This window comes from Oncorhynchus nerka, unplaced genomic scaffold (genome assembly GCF_034236695.1).
Source record: "Oncorhynchus nerka isolate Pitt River unplaced genomic scaffold, Oner_Uvic_2.0 unplaced_scaffold_1837, whole genome shotgun sequence".
NCBI classification, from domain to species: Eukaryota; Metazoa; Chordata; class Actinopteri; order Salmoniformes; family Salmonidae; genus Oncorhynchus; species Oncorhynchus nerka.
Genome location: NW_027039486.1, coordinates 51,134 through 66,573, shown reverse-complemented (window position 1 = coordinate 66,573; position 15,440 = coordinate 51,134). Strand labels below are relative to the sequence as shown.

At 40.9% G+C, this 15,440-nt stretch overlaps 1 pseudogene; it reads left to right on the top strand.

Moving 5' to 3' along the window:
• Positions 1–2,015: 2,015 nt before the first annotated feature.
• LOC135567757 (cytochrome P450 2K1-like) lies at positions 2,016–9,022 on the top strand (annotated as a pseudogene).
• Positions 9,023–15,440: the final 6,418 nt, after the last annotated feature.

Here is a 15,440-nt window from a genome sequence, read left to right as displayed (position 1 = left end):
TAGACTACACCGGTAATAGTCGATCAGGGCCCTCTCATTCCATCCCGCACCAGCAGCCAGGGTCCTGAAGTCCAGTGCGAAGTCCTGTGTGCTCCTCATCACCTGTCTGAGATGGAACAAGCGTTCCCTGCCGCGCTCCCCTCAGGTGGATGATCGAAGACTGCCCGGAAGCGGCGGGTGAAATCCTCATAGCGGACCAACGCTGCATCTATTCCTCCCCATTCGGCGTTGGCCCACTCAAGCGCTTTCACCGACAAACAGTAGATGATAGCGGACACGCTCTGGTGTCCCGAGGGAGCCGGGTGGACGTTCGCCAGGTAGAGCTCCAACTGGAGTAGGAACCCCTGGCACCAGGCAGCCGTCCCATCATATGCCCTCGGAAGCGAGAGCTGGGTCCAGGTGACGGAGGGGTGGACAGTGGTGTGGGTTGGGGTGAAGTTGATTGGGGTGTGGGAAAACCCCCTCTCTCCCATCGCTCCATGGTGTGCAGTACGCGATCCATGGCTGTGCCAAGATTTTGGAGCATTGTCGCGTGCTGCTGGATGTGTTCCTCCACTGGTAATGGAGGACTGGGTGAACCTGCTGACTCCATAAGGGGGGTGTGTTTCTGTCATGTGTCAATGTGCAGCGGTTAGGACGGAGTCATGCGCAGGACACAGAACTGAGTAAAAGACATACTTTACTCGAAAAGAAACAACAAAATATTTTCACGTAGGGAAAACACACCAGCTCACAGAAGTTTTGAACACGAAACAAACAACAAACACGCACAAAACCATGTGGGAAGCAGAGGGTTAAATAGGGAATAAATATTAACGTAATGGGAACCAGGTGTGTACAATCAAGACAAAACAAATGGAAAAAGAAACGTAGATTGGTGGCAGCTAGAAAGCCGGGGACAATGACCGCCGAACGCCGCCCGAACAAGGAGAGGCACCAACTTCGGCGGAAGTCGTGACACTAAGATGAATGCACTAACTGTGAATCGTTCTGGATAAGAGCGTCTGCTAAATTGCTAAAATATTTTATTAATTATGTCATTGTAATTATTTTATATAATATGGTTAAATAATCACTAGTGATGGGCACCGATATTCAAAATTATATCCATTTTTTTGTGATTCCATATCGTATCGGTTTGCATAAAATATATTGCACCTATGTATGTTCACTTATCTGTTCACTTCCATGGCTCTTTGAAGTTCAGACAACTGTTAGCAGATTGTCCTTTGGGCCAGGCGTGAATATTCTGTTATTATAATATTGTATTCATACTGGTTAGTTAGGGAGGCCTATATTATAGGACCATCAACAGGCAATTAATTAAATATGCTAAATTGAGAGCCTGTGAGGTCTGTTTGAGGGTTTTGTGTATGCTGGAAAATGTATGTGTTCTTTTACAGAATACTTGTCACGATTCCACCGATGTCGGCTCCTCTCCTTGTTCGTTCGGGCGATCGACGTCACCGGCTTTCTAGCCATCGCCGCTCCATTTTTCATATTTCCATTTGTTTTGTCTTGTTCCATACACACCTGGTTTTCATTCTCTAATCACAAAGCATGTATTTAGTCCTCTGTTTCCCTCTGTGTGAAATTGATTTTATGTTATGTGGGTGTTGTTACACGCCATACTTTTTGTCTATGTTCCGTGTTTGGGCACATTTATGTACTTTTGTACTTTCGTTGGACCGGAATAAAAGTGTGCCTGTTCACTACACTCTGCTCTCCTGCACCTGACTTCACCTCCAGTACACACCCTTAACAATAGTAAAAATAATAAACCGACATTACAATATGCCTTGCTCAAATCGATATCAAATAATATTGAATATCACTATTGGTGCTCACAACTAATAATTACATATTTATGCATATGTGTATCACATTTGAATTTATGCATTTAATAATCTAATCATAGTTGTGGTGTGTTATAATTAATATAATATTGTTTTATGTGTATTCTACCTGAATCTCTGTGTAGATGTACAACATGTTTCCCTGGTTGGGTCCGTGGATAAACAACCTGACACGTCTGAAAAGAATATTGCTGATATGAAGATGGAGGTGACAGAGCTGGTGAGGGGCCTGAAGGAGACTCTGAACCCTCATATGTGTAGAGGCTTTGTGGACTCGTTCCTCGTCCGAAAGCAGACCCTGGAGGTATGAAGACTTCATGCAGAATCTGCATCTCACTCATTCATAACAAAGTGTTGCATTAATATTGCTCAGTATGATTATACAGAATTAATCAATAAGGTCCGAGGGGGTGTGGTATCTGGTTAATTTACCACAGCTAAGGCACTGCATGACGCGAAGTGTAGTGCCTGTATACAGTCCTTGTTTATTGGCCATATTCCACAAAACCCAGAGGTGCCTTGCTGGTGTTATAAACTTGTTACCAACATAATTAGAACACTAGACGAGTAATTTTGCGCCACACTCGTGGTATATTGTCTAAATTACCAAGACATTCGGATAATCAGTATCCAGGAACAAAACTGCCGGGTTTATATGACTTATTACGCCACCTTGTGGTTCACTTTACTGCCGAAAAACACAACTAACTTTAGTTGTCCAACACTAACATCCCACTGGGCACAGACGTCAATTCAACATCTATTCGACGTCGATTCAACATAATTTATTTTAAATGACGTATATGACTGAATGCCAGCTGAGGGAGGATCTAACTAGTTCTCTGTATCAGTAGAATCACATGTAAACTCAGACTCAAACACTAAAACAGTTCCTCAAGCTGATTTAAAAGAATGTGTTGATTATCTGTTTTGTTTGCTTTTTTGTTATTTTCCATATTATTTCTATCTCTGATAAGCTACACAGGAAAGGGCTAAAAATAGCCCATATGAATAATACATGTAGCCTTAGAAATAAGGTTAATACAATGAACTTGCTAACATCAGATATGTATTCATATATTAGCCATTTATGAGACTCACGTCGATAAGGCATTTGATACATCATTAGCAATACAATGATATAACATCTACAGAAGACACAGGAATGCATATGGGGGAGTTGTTGCTGTACATATTCAGAGCCATATCCCTGAAATGCTTATAGAGGATCTCGTGTTATTGCAGGTTCACCTGCCTCCTCTAAAGCCTATTTTAGTGTAGCTCCTATAGGCCACCATGTTCTAACTGTCAGTATCCCGATAATGTGTGTGAAATTCTTGATGGGGGCTCCTGAGTGGCGCAGAGGTCTAAGGCACTGCATCTCAGTGCTAGAGGCATCACTACAGACCCTGGTTCGATTCCAGGCTGGCTCACAACCGGCCATGATTGGAGTCCCATAGGGCGACACACAATTGGGCCAGCATTGTTAGGGTTTGGCCGGGGTATGCCGTCATGGTAAATAAGAATTTGTTCTTAACTGACTTGCTTAGTTAAATAAAACAAATGTTTATAGTTTGTGCTTCTAAAAGATGGGACTAAAATAGTGTATGAGATCATACAATTTCATTTGATTTGAAAATATTTTGTATTTGTCACATGTGCCGAATACAACAGTGAACTCAACAAAGAGTAGACACTGTATTATGAAGCCAAGATCAAGGATATAAAGAATGATGGGGGGGGACTTTGGAGTACTTTAAATTGGGGCTGCAGGTAACCAGGTGGTTAAAGCGTTGGGCTAGTAACTGAAACGTAGCTGGCTTGAATCCCCGAGCTGACCAGGTCGCTGACCATCTGTCGTTCTGCCCCTGAACAAGGCAGTTAACTCACTGTTCCCCAGTAGGCTGTTATTGTAAATAAGAATTTGTTCTTAACTGACTTGCCTAGTTAAATAAATAAAAGGAAATTATGGTCAGAAAGACTAATTCTATTAAAATGGAATCAGATGGCTTATTTATCACAACAATTTGATGCTGCCAATTATTTTAATGATACATTTGCCACCATGCCAATGAAGTTAAGCAGGAAATGCCAGCAAAACAGTGAGCCATCATATTCATGCATAAAAAAAACACATAATTCAAACTTACAATGCTTTTCTTTCATTTTGTAAAGTTAGTGTGGGAGAGGTGAAGAAATGATTATCGATCAATAATGAAAAACCTCCTGGGATTGACAACTGTCATGTCTTTAATCTGATAAGTGTTTGTCCTCAGGCCTGGTTCTAACAACCAACCTATCAACTTACTGGCAGCTCTTAGCAAACTGTTGGAAAAAATGGTATTTGACCAAATACAATGCTATTTCTCTGTAAACAAATGAAGACTTTCAGAATGCTTATAGAGAAGGCCACTCAACATACACTGGCACAGATGACTGATGATTGGTTTAAAGAAATGTATAATAAAAGATTTCAGTGCAGCCTTTAATATTAGTGACAATAACGTGTTGAAAAATCCTATGTGTTATGGCTTTTCAACCTCAGCTCTGAATCCACAATATGGCAATCTATCTAATAGAACCCAAGGGGGGTTTCTTTAATTGAAGCTTCTCTAATGTTAAAAATGTAAAGTGTGGTGTACTGCAAGGCAGCTCTCTTGGCCGTCTACTCTTTTCTATTTTTACCAATGACCTGCCACTGGCATTAAACAAATCCTGTGTCCATGTAAGCTGATGATTCAACTTGTCAGCAATCACAGAAACACTAAACAAAGAGTTGCAGTCAGTTTGAGAATGGGTGGCCAGTAATAAAACTGGTCCTGAACATCTCCAAAATGAAGCAATGTATTGATACAAATCATTCCCTGTTCTGGACATCAGCTGAATCTGGTAATTAATGGTGTGGCTGTTACTTGGTGTTATTTTAGATTGTAAACGCTCATGGTCAGAACATATTGATTCAATGATTGTAAAGATGAGGAGAGGACTTTGTGATAAATCGATGCTCTGCTTTTTTTTAATCAAATGTATTTATAAAGCTCTTCTTACATCAGCTGATGTCACAAAGTGCTGTAAAGAAACCCAGCCTAAATCCCCAAACAGCAAACAATGCAGGTGTAGAAGCACCACTCTCCACAAAGCAAGCTCTAGTTTGATCTTATCTTAATTATTGTCCAGTCAAAAGAAGGGGCAACTTAATCTGCCCAGAACAGCATGACACATTTACCTCTTCATTGTAATCAGAGGGCTAATATCAATACTATGCATGCCAGTTTCTCTTGGCTAAGAGTTGAGGAAAGACTGACTGTACATAACTCATGTCATCTGAGGGTTTGTTTCTGTTAGGAATCTGGCAATATGGATTCTTTCTACCATGACGACAACCTGGTATTTAGTGTTGGTAACCTGTTTGCTGCTGGTACCGACACCACCGGGACAACCCTGCGCTGGGGTCTGCTGCTAATGGCCAAGTACCCCCATATACAGGGTAAGGATTGATATAAACACAAACACATGCACGCACACACACACACCACAGGAGGCTGCTGAGGGAGGACGGCTCATAATAATGGCTGGAATGGAGTGGTATCAAAAATATGGAAACCATGTTTTCGATTCCATTCCAGCCATTATTATGAGCCCGTCCTCCTGAATTAAGGTGCCACCTGTGACACACAGACATGAAACAGTAAAGCACTAATGGTGTTACAAGTTATAAACCTTGGCAAAGGGCCAAATTGAAGAATATATTATGAAACTAGACAAGGATGGCTTGGTTAATGAAGGTGTACAAAACATTAGGAACATTAGGAACTTCTTCCTCAGAACAGCCTCAATTCGTTGGAGCATGGACTCTAGAAGGTGTCGAAAGCATTCCATAGAGATGCTGGCCCATGTTGAATCCAATGCTTTCCACAGTTGTGTCAAGTTGGCTGGATGTCCTGTGGGTGGTGGACCATTCTTGATACACACGGGAAACTGTTGAGTGTGAAAAGCCCAGCGGCGTTGCAGTTCTTGATACAAACCGATGCGCTTGGCACCTTCACCATACCCCATTCAAAGGCACTTAAATCTTTTATCTTGCCCATTCAACCTCTGAATGGAACGCATACACAATCCATGTCGCAAGACCCACTGGTTGACGCTTATTTATAAAACCCTCACTCCCCCCTATCTGAGATATCTACTGCAGCCCTCATCCTCCACATACAACACCCATTCTGCCAGTCACATTCTGTTAAAGGTCCCCAAAGCGCACACATCCCTGGGTCGCTCGTCTTTTCAGTTCGCTGCAGCTAGTGACTGGAACTGTAACGGTTCTCCTCCTCGTCATCTGAAGAGGAGTAGCAAGGATCGGACCAATGCGCAGCGTGGTAAGTGTCCATATTTTGAATAAAGAAATGGAACACTGAACAAGAACAACAAAGTGAACGAACGAAACCGAAACAGTTATGTCTGGTGCAGATACAAACACTCAACAGAAAACAATCACCCACAACTCAAAGGTGAAACCAGGCTACCTAAGTATGGTTCTCAATCAGGGACAACGATTGACAGCTGCCTCTGATTGAGAACCATACCAGGCCAAAAACAGAAATCCCAAATTATAGAAAAAAGAACATAGACTGCCCACCCCAACTCACGCCCTGACCATACTAAAACAAAGACAAAACAAAGGAACTAATGTCAGAACGTGACAGGAACGAGCTGCAACAAACACTCAAACTGGACAGTTTTATCTCAATCTCTTCATTCAAAGACTCAATCATGGACAGTCTTACTGACAGTGGCTGATTTGCATGATGTATTGTTCTCTACCTTCCCCTTTGTGCTGTTGTCTGAGGCCAATAATGTTAGTACCAAGCTGTGGTAGGTCTCTCTTTATGTAGTGTTGTGTTCTCTCGTCGTGGTGTGTGTTGTCCTATATTTATATTTTACTCATTTTTAATCCCAGTCCCTGTCCCTTCAGGAGGCCTTTTGGTAGGCCGTCATTGTAAATAAGAATTTGTTCTTAACTGACTTGCCTAGTTAAATAATGTCTCCATTGTCTCGAGGCTTAAAAATCCTTTGTTAACCTGTCATTTACACTGATTGAAGTGGATTTAACAAGAGACAGTAAGAGATCATAGCTTTCACCTGGTCAGTCTGTCATGGAAAGAAGAGCAGGTGTTTTTAAAGTTTTGTATTCTCAGTGTACATTTCATTGTAGTAACTCCAACCCTCCCTCCTTTCTGTCTCAGACCGGGTCCAGGAGGAGATCAGCAGGGTTATAGGAAGTCGTCAGCCCTTGGTAGAGGACAGGAAGAACCTTCCCTACACTGATGCAGTGATCCATGAGACCCAGAGACTGGCCAACATTATACCCATGTCCATCCCTCACACCACCAGCCGAGATGTCACCTTCCAGGGATATTTCATCAAAAAGGTCAGATATCTGGATATCCAAATCTCTGTGTTTATTTTGTGACCAACTTCAAATTGTATGTTTTCCTGAAGGGAAGTTACAGGTTCAAAAAACAATAAAAGAAATGCATTCAAATAGAAGCCCAATCCATTCCCCCCTTCAGTCCCTATCCAACCCCGCATCCTCCTTCCCCACCTGGAAACCATGTCTCCCACCCCGCCTGTATAAATGTATGGTTGTGATTACAGGATGCCAAGGTCATATTTTTCTATTGTAACATGTGAGCTGGGAGTCGTGAAGCAAGTTCAGGGAGTTAATCAATAAACTAAACATATTACAAAACGAGAACAAACAATACACAGACATGAAACAGAAACAACCCCTGGGAAGGAACCAAAGGGAGTAATATATGGAAGGTAATCAGGCAGGTGATGGTGTCCAGTTGAGTCTGAGGTGCTGGTGCGCGTAATGATGGTGACAGGTGTGTGTATATAATAATGAGCAGCCTGGTGACCTAGTGCGCCGGAGAGGGAGTATACATGACATCTATATTCTGTTCCAGTTAAATGATTGTTCAGATTGAATTAGATCTGTGGACCATACTGTTTAAATGGCTAGCTCAGAATATAAGCTTTCCAAAAGTTGTTTATATATTATAGAGATCAGTCCATTTGGGAGCCCAGATAGTGTATTTATAAATCTATCACTGTAAGGTTTGGTAGTTGGGTTTCCCAAGGGACTCTGTAGACCAGCATAGCTGACTTTAGTAGTAAATATAGAAAAAAGGAGTTGCCTGGTAATGTGTATGTATCTTTCAAATCTTGGAATGTTCTCAAACCATAACTGTCCATGATATCGGTAAGGATTCCACATTTTTGGGATGCAAAAACACGGCATCCAGATCCCAACACATTATTGTGAAATATTGGAGTATGGGCATGCCATAAGTGTATATTTCTGCCTGAAGTTGCAATCCATTCCTATTAAACAACGTTTCATCACTTTTACTCTGAAAATAAGGGGTCCTATGCTTCACCCTTACTGCAGGGGACGTCTGTGATTCCTCTACTGACGTCGGTCCTACAGGATGATAGCGAATGGGAGAGCCCCAACACCTTTAACCCCTCACACTTTCTGGATGAGCAGGGAGGATTTGTCAAGAGGGACGCCTTCATGGCCTTTTCTGCAGGTAGATTATAAAACACAATTTCATTACAAGAAGTAGAACAATTCTGGTATCCTTTTGGACAGACTTCATGCTATTTTCTGTATCTTTGGTCTCTCTCGCAGGTCGTAGGGTGTGTCTGGGGAGGGTCTGGCCAGGATGGAGCTCTTCCTCTTCTTCACCTCCCTCCTGCAGCGCTTTCGTTTCTCTCCTCCTCCTGGAGTAACAGAGGATGATCTGGACCTCACACCATTACTGGGGTTCACCCTCAACCCTTCACCTCACCAGCTGTGTGCTGTGATCCGGGTCTGACATGCAGTGGTGATTTGAACATGAAAATATTGGTGGGACAAACTCAATCAAAAAAGCTAATATGCATCGAAACCCATTAAATGCACCATCATAATAACCAATCCCAGAAATTAGTGACACACAAACATTATTATATTTTGTTTGATCGGTGCATAGGCTGATTCCAATGTCCTTTTAGATTTAATTGCAAAGGAAGACCACAGTAGTCGAACATACTTCATAGAGTAAAGTTAATTTTAATTCAAAATGTCATGTTCCAGCTAAGAATAAAGTTTATAAAGCTTCTGCTTGGCTTCAACCATTGCATTGTTTAAAGTTCCATGGGAAATTAAAACAGTCTATTAGGGTAAATCCATTTAAATTCCATCACTTTTTGACAGCACACCATTTGATTTGAATGAAACCTTCCATACATATACTCACCAGCCAGTTTATTAGGTACACCCTGTTCATGAAAATGGATCGTACTTATACAGTGAGTCACGTCAATTGCAATATAAAGCTGGCAGACAGGCATTGAGACAATCATTTACTGTTCGAACATTAGAATGGGCAAAAGGTGTGACCTAACTGAATTTGAAGGTGGTATGATCGTCAGAGGAAGGCTCGCCGGATTCAGTATCTCCTTTCACGCACGACAGTGTCTAGGTTTTACAGAGAATGGCGCAACAACAAAAACATCCAGTCAGCCGCAATCCTGTGGGTGAAAACAGCTCATTGATGAGGGAGGTTGAAGGAGAATGGCAAGAATCATGCAAGCTAACAGGCAGACAGCAAACAGGCAATAATACAGTTGTGTGTAGAACAACATCTCGGAATGCACACCTTGCTGATTCTTGTCACAGATGAGCTATTGCAGCAGACGACCACACAGGGTTCCACTCCTATCAGCTAAAAACAAGAGGAAGCTCCATTGGGAACGCAATAACCAACACTGGACAATTCAGGAGTGGAAAACATTGTCTGGTCTGACGAATGCCGGTTACTGTTGCATCATGCTGACAGCAGAGTCAGAAGTTGGTGTAAGCATGTGTCTGGTGTCAACGGTACAGGCTGGTGGCGGGGTGTAATGGTGTGGGTAATGTTTTCCTGGCACATGTTAGGTCCCTTGATACCAATTGAGCAATGATTGAACACCACAGAGTATCTGAAATTTTTTTCTGACCAAACCCAATAGAGCATCTTTGGGAAGAGATGGAACGGGCTGTTCACAGCATGAATCTCCCGCCATCCAATCTGCAGTAACTTTGTGATGCCACCGCGTCAGCAGGGACCGACATCCCTGTGAAACGTCTTCTCCACCTTGTTGAATCGCTGTTCTGGAGGCAGTGGGGGTCCGACCTGGTACTAGATGGGTGTACCTATGTAAAACGTGCTCAGAAAGTCTTTTTGGAGATGAATGCCAAAACATTCAAGAGATTAAGGTGCTCAAAGTTGACTTATTTGATATACTCCGCCATACCATGACACATCCATGTCTTCATCACTGGAAAAGATAAAAAGTTGAGATATCATTTTAAGCTTACAAACAGGGTTGTCAAACTATTTTAGAATTGATTGAAAAACATTAAAACAAATAAATATAAATGGTACTTTTTTAAACTCTTTTTCATATTTGCATATGTTGTAGCTTAGACCTTATTTTACATGATCTGAGGTTTTTGTGTTTTGCCCACCATCGATTGAAACAACATGCTCTTGAATACAGGGTGGTTGTCTTGTTATGGCAGATAAATGTACTAAAATGGAAATCAAATTGAAATTTCAACTTTTAAATGGTACCACAAAGATGGTTGGATCAGAAAATGTTGACTTGAATAGGAATATCTGTTTACATTTTTACTGTCAATCTTTAATAGAAAATCTAATGAAGTCATAGAAATATAGATAATGGAATAGACACTACCATTTAAGTCGACATTCAACGGTGGCTGAACCGTCCACCATCTTTGTGGTAGTAATTATAGAAATTATACAATTGTTTGAGCACACTGTTTGTCAGCTTTTAAATGATATCCAACTCAACTGTATATTTTCCAGTGATGAACACATGGATGTCTCATGGTATGGGAAGGTATCTTCTGAATGTTTTGGCATTCACCTCCAAAACAGTCCTTCTCTGACCAATTCTTCCATGGTCAAAAAGTGATTGGATTCACCCATCAAGCATTAAAAACAAGACACATAGCTAGTTAAAACGGCTGTTAGCCACTGCTTCCATCCAAACCATTGGTTGAGTATTCTTTCCAGCTTTCTTTCTTTTAACAGAGGTCTTATTTGAATGTTCATCTGCTGATGAGCACAGACATTTTATCGCTACATTTCCTTCATAACGCAAAGTTTGAAAATAATTTGTGAAGAGGAAGTTGACGTGATTCATGACATTTCAGCTAGCTGGAAGACAAACAACTATGAAGTTGACACATTAGTCCAATCAAAGCTACCGGAGATAAGACGTTGATTAATCTGTGGCAAATGACTGAGTGTTCTTGGGCTTGGCATATTAACATATTATTCTTTACCTCACGTTAGTCTGATTCCAAACGTTGTAAATTGTTGGTTATCTGCACGGACCCAGTCTTCACTATGATTCATCCATACATCAACTGTATCAATCATTTATTTAATAACTAACTAAATAATCACAGAAATGCACAAACAAACAAAGTAGATATGGTTACAAGGAAATGATACGGGATGTGCCTAGTGGGCTAAACCGGTATGGCGGCTTGGTAGACAAAGGGACTGAGAAGGGTGCGAAAGACAAAAAACACTACACGGTTGATAATTATAACAATTGAAATGCTAATCTTTTGCACATGAACGCTCACTCATTCGGGAATAATTGCAATCAATATATATATTTACGCTCAGTGTGTCGTCATGGTCTCTGTTGGAATCGTCCTTCTTTCTGTTGGAAGTTCATCTGCCCATCTCTCTGCGTCCCTGGAGTCTTTGGTTAGAATGAATACTTTAGAGTAACATTCAGAAATGTTCTTATAGAATAGATGTTTCGGCGGTTGTCGGTCTTCGCGTTCAATGGGACAGAATTCCTAGCTGCAGACTAGTAATTAGTATCAAAGATTTGCTCTTATTCTGTCAGTATCGATAGTCTCAGAGTTTAACCACGTGGTATGGTTAAGAATTCAGCAATGAGGAATCCATGGTCTCTACTCATACCTTAGCTCCCTCTGTGATCGAGGTACTGGTCTACTGGGAAATTCCCACGGTGGGGGTTATATCCAGAACCTAGGAAAGGGGTGTCCCATGATGCCAGATTGGAATTTCCTTCATTAAATAGTTTAAAATCACATTACATAATTTCACAAATAGTTTCATCTTTACTCATTAATTTTATACAACAATTAGATGCAAGCCCCACAATGGAGACTCTTGTATAAACAGAGTTCTGGTAATGTGGCTTTATTGTCTCTCATGAGTTACACAAACATTAAACGAAATGGACCGGTCGTAGCTGGATTCTCCCCCGACCGTGTACACATTCTCCAAAATATGGACATTGTTCAGTTCTCAAGTTCCATGATGGAGAATAAGTTCCTTGGTTCTCCTGTGAAACCTTCTCTCTATACTGTCTGGCGATGAGGAGAGAGACTCCTCTAGGAATTTATGACCTGCGATAACAGAGCCTGGGTGTCGGGGAAGAGGGAGTTGGTGAGAGAGAGGGGGATGGTACTCGCTATCCCCAAAGAGGGCCACGTCATGACAATGGCTACCACAGCATTCTGAAGCGATACACAATCCCATCTGGTTTCCGCTTAGTGGGACTATCATTTGTTTTTCAAGAAGTCAATGACCCAAAACCAACCTCCAGGCTGTGTAAGGGCTATTTGACCAAGAAGGAGAGTGATTGAGTGCTGCATCAGATGACCTGGCCTCCAAAGTCACCTGACCTCTACCCAATTGAGATGGTTTGGGATGAGTTGGACCGCAGTGTGAAGGAAAAGCAGCCAACAAGTGATCAGCATATGTTGGAACTCCTTCAAGACTATTGGAAAAGCATTCCAGGTGAAGCTGGTTGAGAGAATGCCAAGAGTGTGTTAAGATGTCATCAAGACAAAGGGTGGCAAATATGAAGAATATAAAATATATTTTTATTTGTCTAATATCTCTTTCATGTGCCTCTCCTCTTCCCTAAAAAGTTAACCTTTCTAGCGCAGGCGAGCCGCTAGCGACCCACCTCGACAACATCTGGTGAAATTGCAGAGAGCGAAATTCAAATGACAGAAATATAAATATTTAACATTCATGAAAATACAAGTGTTATACATCAAAATAAAGCTTAACTTTATTTTATTTTTAATCCAGCCACAGTGTCAGATTTAAAAAAGGATTTATGGCGAAAGCACACCATGCGATTATCTGAGGACAGTGCCCCGCACACAAAAGCATGAAAAACATACAGTGGGGCAAAAAAGTATTTAGTCAGCCACCAATTGTGCAAGTTCTCCCACTTAAAAAGATGAGAGAGGCCTGTAATTTTCATCAAAGGTACACTTCAACTATGACAGACAAAATACGTAAATAAACGATACAATTTAAGACAGAGAATCGTATGTTCATTACCGGAGATAAATAACAAAGAACGCGCTTCATCCACGAAACACTACAGCCAAAATGGGAGCCACTTAGAAAAACTACTACTTCGAGCTCATTTTTCTAGTGGAAGCCCTAGGAACTGCAATCTGGGAGGACTACGCCTCATAATAAACATGAAAGCCATTGGAAACAGTGGTAGGCTGAAATTCTATTTTTTTTGGATGCTTTGTCCTCTGGGTTTCACCTGCCATATCAGTTCTGTTATACTCGCAGATATTATTTTAACAGTTTTAGAAACTTTAGAGTGTTTTCTATCCAAATCTACCAATTATATGCATATCCTAGCTTCCGGGCCTGTAACAGGCAGTTTACTTTGGGCATGCTTTTCATCCGGATGTGAAAATACTGCCCCCTAGCCCAGAGTTAACACTTTTTTGGTGATTCCATATATGTTATTTTATAGTTTTGATGTCTACCCTGTTATTCTACAATGTATAACATAGTAAAAAATAAGAAAAAGACCTTGAATTAGTAGGTGTGCCCAAACCTTTTGACTGGTACTATACATTGATTGTTTAAAAAAAATCTTTGCCACACAATGATATGTAACATACATTTTCCTAAAATAATCTAATCTGTCAATGATTGGATTCATTGCAACCTTTAATGAGAAGGCTGACTTGCATTCTGAATGCAAATTATGGGAAATGTAAAATTGCTGGAAATTATTTATCATAATAAATGGACACCAATAGAGATTGGATGTCACAACCAAGCCACCATAATACGACACATTAAGAAATACGTAAATTACATTTTACAACTCAAATGAGACCATATAGACCCCATAATAGTGTTACGTTTGCCAAAATAGAAGTGGAATTAACTGTTGTGATTATATAAGTCAACATTACTCTAAATAATAAACTTTAGAATACTGAACAACAAAGTAACAAAGATATTTTCAATTAATAGTGTAGAGTGAAATGCAATGACGCAGAGTTAAATATCAACAATAAATTGAACATATTCAACTCTGAAACTAAAGACTCTAGGTTTTACTCTCTTTAGACTGGTACCAAATGTTATCTGTGGCAGAGTTACATTTTCTTCAATAAGAGTTCAATTTACTGTCATTTTTATTCTGCGGGCTATCCGGTACACCAGTATCTATATGTAGACTTTATCTGTATGATTTATCCCTCCAGCTATCCAATAAATATGGCTCCATCTTTACAGTTCACTTTGGACCCACAAAAGTGGTCATCCTGGCAGGATACAAACCAAATCAAATGTATTTATATAGCCCTTCTTACATCAGCTGATATCTCAAAGTGCTGTACCGAAACTCAATCTAAAACCCCAAACAGCAAGCAATGCAGGTGTAGAAGCACAGTGGCTAGGAAAAACTCCCTAGGAAGGCCAAAACCTAGGAAGAAACCTAGAGAGAAACCATATCCGATCATTGAGAGTATCTTTACCGCTCCTGCTGTCTCTAGAGAGTTGAAAACAGCAGGTCTGAGACAGGTAGCACGTTCGGTGAACAGGTCAGTGTTCCATAGCCGCAGGCAGAACAGTTGAAACTGGAGCAGCAGCACGGCCAGGTGGACTGGGGACAGCAAGGAGTCATCATGCCAGGTAGTCCTGAGGCATGGTCCTCAGAGAGAGAGAGAGAGAGAGAGAGAGAGCATACAGTGGGGATTTGATACACTACTGATTTTGCAGGTTTTCCTACTTACAAAGCATGTAGAGGTCTGTAATTGTTATCATAGGTACACTTCAACTGTGAGAGACGGAATTTAAAGCAACAATCCAGAAAATCACATTGTATGATTTTTAAGTAATTAATTTGCATTTTATTGCATGACATATGTATTTGATACATCAGAAAAGCAGAACTTAATATTTGGTACAGAAACCTTTGTTTGCAATTACAGAGATCCTACATTTCCTGTAGTTCTTGACCAGGTTTTCACACAATGCAGCAGGGATTTTGGCCCACTCCTCCATACAGACCTTCTCCAGATCCTTCAGGTTTTGGGGCTGTCGCTGGGCAATATGGACTTTCAGCTCCCTTCAAAGATTTTCGTTGTTTTTCGTTGTTGTCATGCTGGAAGACCCAGCCACGACCCATCTTCAATACTCT